The sequence below is a fragment of the Juglans regia genome, chromosome 5 (assembly GCF_001411555.2).
Source record: "Juglans regia cultivar Chandler chromosome 5, Walnut 2.0, whole genome shotgun sequence".
Classification (NCBI taxonomy): domain Eukaryota; kingdom Viridiplantae; phylum Streptophyta; class Magnoliopsida; order Fagales; family Juglandaceae; genus Juglans; species Juglans regia.
In genome coordinates, this window is record NC_049905.1 from 18,645,796 (window position 1) to 18,654,002 (window position 8,207).

Genomic DNA, 8,207 nt, shown 5'->3' on the forward strand with positions numbered 1-8,207 from the left:
GAAATTGCAGAGGGGTTGATATATTTTATGCATGACTGAAGCTTTACAATATGATAACTTGATTGTTGATGTGGTGTTCGGATGCTCATAAATGAGATAGATAATAATTAAGGTATATAAAATATAAATAAAGAGTTAGACATATAGATTTACGTGGTTTGATATAAAAGTCTATATCCAGGAGCCGTTTGGGGCAAAATCAACTATAATTAGTGATTTTACAGTCTCTCATAGCCTCTCATAGTTCTTAATACAATATAAGAAATAGAGTTTGAGAGAGTTTGAGGAAGATGTTGTCCCGTAGAAGTGGAGGGGAGCCAATAATTTGAGGAGTCTCTGTGTGTAGAGAAGTCGGGAGATTTGTAGAAATCCTCTTATTTCCTTAATTCCTTCTTTAGAGTAGTTAAGTCATACTTTCTTTATACCACTTTCAAACTTTTTGTATCTGAGTCAATTTCTTTTGACTTTATCTCTTCCTGACCTTATTTCTTGTTTTTATCTCTTATTTGTCTCATCTTTTCCTGTTCTAACCTTGCTCATATTTTTTGTATACGAGTCAATTTTTTTTGGCTTGATCTATTCCTAATCTTATCTCTTTGTCTTATCTATTCTTGGTCTTATCCATTCCTTTATTGATGATGGGTTTACAATGGGCTTGGAGCAGTTGGGTCCTACTTTCTTTATGCTATTTTCATATTTTTTGTATCTGAGTCAAACTTTTTTTAGCTTTAATTCCTTTATTATTGGTGATGGATTTCTAATGGGCTTGGAGTAGTTGGGTCCTACTTTCTTTATGCCACATTCACATTGTTTGTATATGAGTCAACTTCTTTTGGCTTTCTCTCTTTATGGCCTTATCTCTTGGTTTTTTCTCTTTCTTCTCTGGTCTCTTTTGGCTTTTATCCATTCCTTTATTATTGGTGATGGGTTTCCAATGGACTTAAAGTAGTTGGGCCTTACTTTCTTTTTGCACTTTCACCTTTTATGTATATGAGTCAATTTCTTTTGACTTTTTCTCTTCCTGTCATTTTCTCTTAGCTTTATCTCTTCCCGGTCTTATTTATTCCTTAATTATTGGTGATGGATTTCTAAGGGCTTAGAGTAGCTGGGTCCTACTTTCTTTATGTCGCTTTCACCTCTTAGTGTTATCTTTGTCTTGTCTTATCTCTTCTTACTCTTATCCATTCCTTTATTATTGGTGATGGGTTTCTAATGGATTTAGAGTAGTTGGGTCATACTTTCTTTCTGCCACTTTCACCTTTTTTTGTATATGAGTCAACTTCTTTTGGCTTTATGTCTTCTTGGCCTTATCTCTTAGTTTTATCTCTTCCTTTCGTATTTCTTCCTAGTCTTATATATTCCTTTATTATTGGTAATGGATCTCCAATGGGCTTAAGTAGTTGAGTCCTACTTTCTTTCTCCCACTTTATCTTTTTTGTATCTGAGTCAACTTTTTTTGATTTTATCTCTTCCTAGTTTTATCAATTCTTTTATTAATCATGATGGGTTTCTGATGGGTTGGATCTCGTTCATATTATATCCCACAACGAGGAATCCTAGAAAATGTGCACTTAACATGTCTTTTACCTTGTTAAACTCTAGACTTGTTTTAACACGAATCAAGTAGATGATAAACTTTTCAACCTAGAGGTGTAATGTTAATCATCTTAATTAGTTGCTATTCATGATAACCAGTACTATATCCTATCTTGATAATAGTTGTAGGCTTACCAAATTATTTGCCATCTTTTGCAGGCTTATCAAATCAAACCATCTCTACCAGGTTTCTTAAAACTAAATGTGGATGATGCTATTTTTGCAGATGGAAAAAAAAGTTGGTGCAGGCTTGGTTTTAAGAGATGAAGATGGTAGAGTAGTCATGGCTGCGACTAAAGTTGAAGATGTTGTTGATACACCTACTACTATTGAATTGATAGCTATGCTGAGAGGCTTACAGGTTTGTCTACCACTTGGAATACCAAAGCTAGTGGTGGAGACATATTGTTTATTATTGGTGCAAGACTTACAAGCTATTCAAGATTCCTTTTTTCCAAATGGTAATCTGATAAAGGATGTTAAGGAATTGATGATGCATTTTCCAGATTTGCAAGTTTAACATGTTTATAGGAATGATAATAAGGTAGCTCATAGTTTGGCACGTTTTGTTTGGAATGTTGATGATATTCTTATGTGGTGGGAACATGTCCCAGCTTTTGTGGATCATGCACTTTGGTTTGATCAAGTTGCTATGTAATGATTTCTTTATTAATGAAAGTTTGTCCATTAAAAAAAAAAGTACTATATCCTATCTTGATAATAGTTGTAGGCTTATCAAATTATTTACCATCTTTTGCAGGCTTATCAAATTAATTTGCTATTGTTTTATTTTGATCCATGTTAGTGTCCAATTAGCTCTTGTGTTCCTCTTAGAGTTCAGTTTTCTAAGTTTTGAATCATGGATCCTGTTAAGGACGTGTTTCGCACCCCGCCTTGTTCTGTCGATCACCTAAGACAAGAAAGCTTGGTGGCTTGGAGTGCCAAAAAATACCTTTGATGCCAGTTAGTTATGCTTTAAGGTGAGAATAGATGGATAGTGAGAGTGGAGAGAATATTCGACTTGTACCTGTACCGCAACTTTTATACTCCTCTTCCCAGCGGGGCATTGTTCCCTCTGTGCATGGGGTGTCTACCCTTGCTTTGGACAGCATGTCGTCACATTTACTAAGACAGCCTCTGTCTGATTGTCTCAACCCACGTTGAGCCTTTTTGTTTGGTGGTGGCGTTTGTTGCATTTAACGGGGTACTCCTTCTCAGGGGCACTCGACCTGCTTTAGGCATGCGCATCTGAGGGCGACATTTTGTTACATTTAATGCGGCACCCTCTATCAATGATGAGATCTTGACCCGTATCTAGCCATTCAATGCGATGTGATTGAAATTGTGTCCAAGTAGGGGTTGTCTCATCCTTTCCCATGCTGGCCTGGGCTTTCTCCTTGCCATTTGTCGAGTCTCTTAACACCCGGCGGGTGATGAATATTTCTTTCTAGTTATCTTGCAAATTCCTGTCACGTGGGTGTGGTGAGAATTTTCAAGAATTTGCAATGCCCATGATTGTCTTGGTCTTATCCTCATTATTTATCTTGGCGCTGCACATGCCCACATCTCGGGGTTGAGCGTGATGGTTCTATATCTATGTCTCTTCACTTTCGTTGGTTTGTTGGAATTGTCAAAGACGCTTTTGTTCCTTGCACACTTGTCAGTCCCCTATTGGGGCTACTCGACCGCCATCTCTCCTTATTTAATAACTCCTCCCTATCCTTTGAACATTTTCCACTTTCTCTAGATTTCGCTTTATTCTCCCGTTTGTCCCTTCTCGAGAAGTTTTACTCTTTCTTTCTCTCTCTCCTTGCTCTATTCACCCGCCTTTGATGGCTTGAAGAAACCCGTCTAAGCTTTCTTCGTAGGGTTCGCCCTCTCCTCACCGTGGTGAGTACTTAGGGAGGCTTGAGCTCTTTTCTCAGTGGGACCTCCCTTTCTATGATGGAGGTGGTTGGTCCTCTATCACCAGCTCAGGGGACCTTAGGGGGTTGAGGGACTCGTACGGAGTCCCAGACTCAATTGTCCTAGAGGTCCCAAGTCACAGTCATGGGGTTGTCAACTCTGAGGGGCTTGTTGAAAAGGTTGCTTTGCACACTAGAGCCTTCTCGCACAAGTTGACTCCCCTACTCTCGAGGAGCTCCTGGAGGAAGTGGGCAACACCCTCGTTGCTTCTGGTGATATCATGCAGTTAGGCGTCTAGGCTTCCAAGGCGCCTTCCGCAATCCTTGGCGACAAGGTGCCCATCATGTTAGCCAATCGTAAGGGCCCTTCAACACCTCTGTTGGGCAGGGGACTTCTTTACTTGCCTTATTTGAAGATGTATCTTCCTTGGTTCCTCCAAAAGGCAATGAGGAGTCGGTGGACAAGCCAAGTCCCATCGACCCCCGTAGGCATTGGACCTTCGTCCCAACCAAGTGAAAGGCAAGTTGGTGATCTGAGGCCTGAAAGGGCTTCGGTGCCGCCGCCACCTCCCTCTCCCCTGCCTTTTTCCCTCAGGCCACTCTGCAGCTCGGGGTTGGCCAGTCGAGATGAGGGGTGCACTTTTCCAGGACGCTCTGGTTCTTTGGAATCTTGTCGCTCTTAATATGTTGCTGACAAAGCCAGGGCTGAGTCCATGCATGGGGTGGTTGACCAGCTCAAGGACTTTCTTTCCTTGGTAAGTTTTTTTGTCGTTCCTCACTGTGTTCTTTTATTTATTACTTTTTTATGTCACCAATCGATTGGGTTTGCTCAAACAAGGGGTCGATGATCTAGTGGCTTGGATCGTGGATAGCTGGGCTGAGTTGGAAGAGGAGGTTCGCAGGCTATGGATCTATGCTGAGTAGGCATATTGCGAGATCCTAAGCTCAGGGTTGAGAGAGACCAAGCTGAGCTAGCTTTCGTTGTGGTTGATAATTACTATCAGTCCTTGGAGGGAGACATTGCTAGCCTCCGTGAAGAGGTACTCACCCTGGGAAGGTGAGTTAAGGGGAGAAGTGTCCCGAAGATGCCTCGAGGTCAAGGCCTTTATATAAGATTGGAATCTAGAGAGGATTCAGGCGTCTTGTGTAGACAAGGAGTTAGAGGCAACCCAATAGTGTTGCCTCGACAATGTCGCCTCCTTGTCAGAAGCCAAGGATGCTCGACTGGATATGGGCCTGGAACTCGATCGTGTCAAGGTTGAGAGAAAGGAACTCGAGAGCATGCACCGCTCTCAAGGGACAAAGCAGCCGTGGGTACCAAGTACACTACTGCCAAGACAAGGTGAGGTCACGTAAGAGGTAAGTGAAGGAATTGAAGTCCAAGCTTGCCTCCGCCAAAGAGGATCTTGCCAGGCTCTCCCCTTAGCTCATGGCGGCGTAGAAGGTTAGTAACCAATATGGGGGCTATGGGCATGTTCTGGGCTTGAAGAAACTGCGAAGTACTTATTGTTGAACCCCAAGGTTGACTCGAGGACCCTGGACTTAGAGATGTTCAAGCCAAATCAGGAGGCTCTCAAGTTCCTTAATTCCTTGGGCAGGGACATGATGCTCGACTCCTTCCCTCAGCCTACTGCCCAAAGATGAAGAATTCTTTTGTTTGTAGTTTCTTTTTTTACATTCCACGTATTGTACAAAAGCTTTTTGGCTCTCGTGGCTTTAAATGATATGCAATATGCATCTGCTTTGACTTCAACTTTTGTCGGTGCTTTGCCAGTATGTTTATTTTTGCTTCCTTTCTCCTCTTTCCCCCTCCTTCTTGGGGACCCATTTACTGTGCCTATCGATGTCCCTTGTCGTGTACGTTCGGGGGTCATGCCTTTTACTTTGAACAAAACGGGCTATCGGTTGTTGTTTGGGCATGGAGACACTTATGCCTGATAACCAGACGGAAGCCAAACTTGACCATGCTGGGTAGCAATAAGGGGATGGGACTCTTAGGAAAGGTGTTTGCCAGGTGTGAGCGCAGGACATCGGCTTATAGATAACCAGGTAGGAGATGGGCTTGACCGCACTAGGTAGCGAGGAAAAATGAGAAACTTATGAGAGGTGTTTCTTCATTTGTTCACCGAGTGCGAGCGCAGAGCATCGATTTATAGATGACCAGGCGTTAGATGGGCTCGACCGTGCTAGGTGGTTAGGAGGAATATGACACTTAGGAGATGTGTTCCCTCCTTTGTTTGCCGAGTGAGGACCAAATAGCTCGTATGGGTGAGGAACAATAGCTCTTACCCTAGGTAAACAAATAGTGCTTGTCTGGTGGGGTCGAGGAAAAGTAATTGTCCCTGGGGCTACCATAAGTGCTTGATCTAGGTGATGACTATGCTGATAAAAAGTGCACGTCACCCTTGTGGATGAGCTCTATGTAGGTTAGCAGAGTTTGGCACCCTTGAGGGTGAGCAAAGCTCTCATCCCGAAGGGTGAGTGAAATGCTCAACCTCGGGTGAGGGACAACACTGAAGAAATACTCATCCCCGAGAGCAAGCAAGGCATTTTTGCTCATGTCTTAGCGAGGCAAATGCTTGCAACTGAGAAGATGAGCAAAAGTATCGACCCCCATTGGAGCTCAAGCAAATGTTACCAGCTCTATGGGAAGTGCTCCTCTAAGGGTGAGCATTCAAAAAAAATGAAGTGATGATTGCAAAAGTGCTCATTGCCCTTGGGTGAGCAACAACATCCCGCTCCAGGGGCAAGTACTTTGCTCGCATTACATATTTGAGAATTGTGCCCAAGTTCCGTGGGAGCTAGGGCAAATTGTACAAGCTCCATTGGATCTAATGCTTATGTGGGAGCTTGGCTTCCAAGCATGTAAAGCATACCCATTCTTTTTATGTATCAGACTCCTGATTAGATTGGTCAGATAACATGTCAGCTCGGCTCCTAAACATGTAAAGCGTACTTGATCGCCAATAGTATCAACTTTTGATCAAATTGGCAAGAAGAATTGGGATATCTGACACCCGATCAAATTGATTTGATTACGTTGCGAGCAACAACATCTCATACCTAGGGACGAGTTCTTTACTCACATCCCAATAAAGTGTTCGCACTGTATCTCAAAACCACGACAACAACAGCGCCACATAACCTCTCAAGTTGCCGACATAAATACCCACTAAAAATCTCAATCTCATAATCATGAAGCTGATGGCAGAAAGTCCTACAAGAAATCTCCATTAGACACACGACAGCGGTAGAACCATGGGTCTCTAGTGTGAAAGTGAAGATATTTCACGTTGCTCTATATTTCCATCTCTGTCGTGGTCACGAGTCACGCCATGGTCAGATCTAATCACGTCAACACAGTCGTCCATCTCTGCCATGGGTCGCACCGTGGTCGACGAACAAACATGGCTCTACAATTTCTTTGTAGAATAAAAAAAGTCTAAAATAGATGGAGAAGAGAAAGAACATAAGAATGAAGAACAAGAAGAGGGTAGATTGGGGAGTGCGAGAGAAGATGAAGATGGAGCTGGTTTTGGAGATTTCTGGTTGTCGATTGATTTGGTTTGGATGTGGGCCATTTCTATTTAATTTGATTAGTTGTAGAGGTATTTTAGTCTATTCAGATATGTGGCAAGAGAATTTTAGCTTAACTCATGTCTCTTGAAGGGTCACTTTGGCCAGATCACCATCTATAACAAGGGTATTTCAATCCAACATGACTAAGGGGATGTTTGGAAATAGTTTTGGTCTTATCTCTTATCTCATTTCTTTCCTAAACCACTTAAAGACAAACACTTTTAAACTAATTATTACAAAATTTTCAAACAATCAATCAAAAAACAAAAAACAATTCAAACTTTTCAAATCCTAAAATAAAAATTATATTAAAAAAATTATATTTCCTATGATTTTTTACTATTTGGAAAGACCCATTTTTTGTTACAATGTTTGGGCTTGTTCAAGCATATTCCATTTTGCAAAATTTTTAGCTTTCCTTGCTCTGAGTCAATTAGTTTAGTGCCTTGTTAAAACTAGTTTCCAATTTCTTCCATTGTTAAGTGATTGTGAATTTTCTTTTGAGTATTGAGTATGAGGGTAGCTTTTATATACTTGTTGAAATTATCATGTTTCTCATACCTCGTTTATGATCCCCATGTATTTGTACGAGTGAAATCGGATTGTGGGTAATATCTTAATTTTAGGCTTTGAATGGGTTGTGTTTGGTGCTGTTTCAGTGTTTGTATTGTTGGGGTGAAATATGAGGTGCAAGTGCAGGAGCTAAGAGTATTTCCATTGGATTCCCCATATGGGATCTATCCCTATAATTTGGAGATAAATTTAGGATTTTAGAGAAAAATCCCTCCCCATTGGATTTCCCATTTTGCAGTTTAAATTTACAGGGTCTACAGTCGTTCCCCATATATGGGGAACCACTGTAGATCCCCATCGCAACCCAGAGGCCTTCCGTCCCGCGTCTTCTTCTCTCTCGGTGTTTACCCCTCCCTCGAAACACCTACATCACAGCCCCTCTCCATCGGCAGATTTTGTAAATTTTGATTTCGGTTTCTCCAAAATTTTGTGACTTTGATTTCGCAACACCAAATTTCGCCCCCCTTCCTCATTTTCGAAATTTTTTTCTACAAATCATATCTCTCTCCTTCTCTGTTTCTCTATTCCCCTTTTTCTTCCTCTCGAGGCCATGAT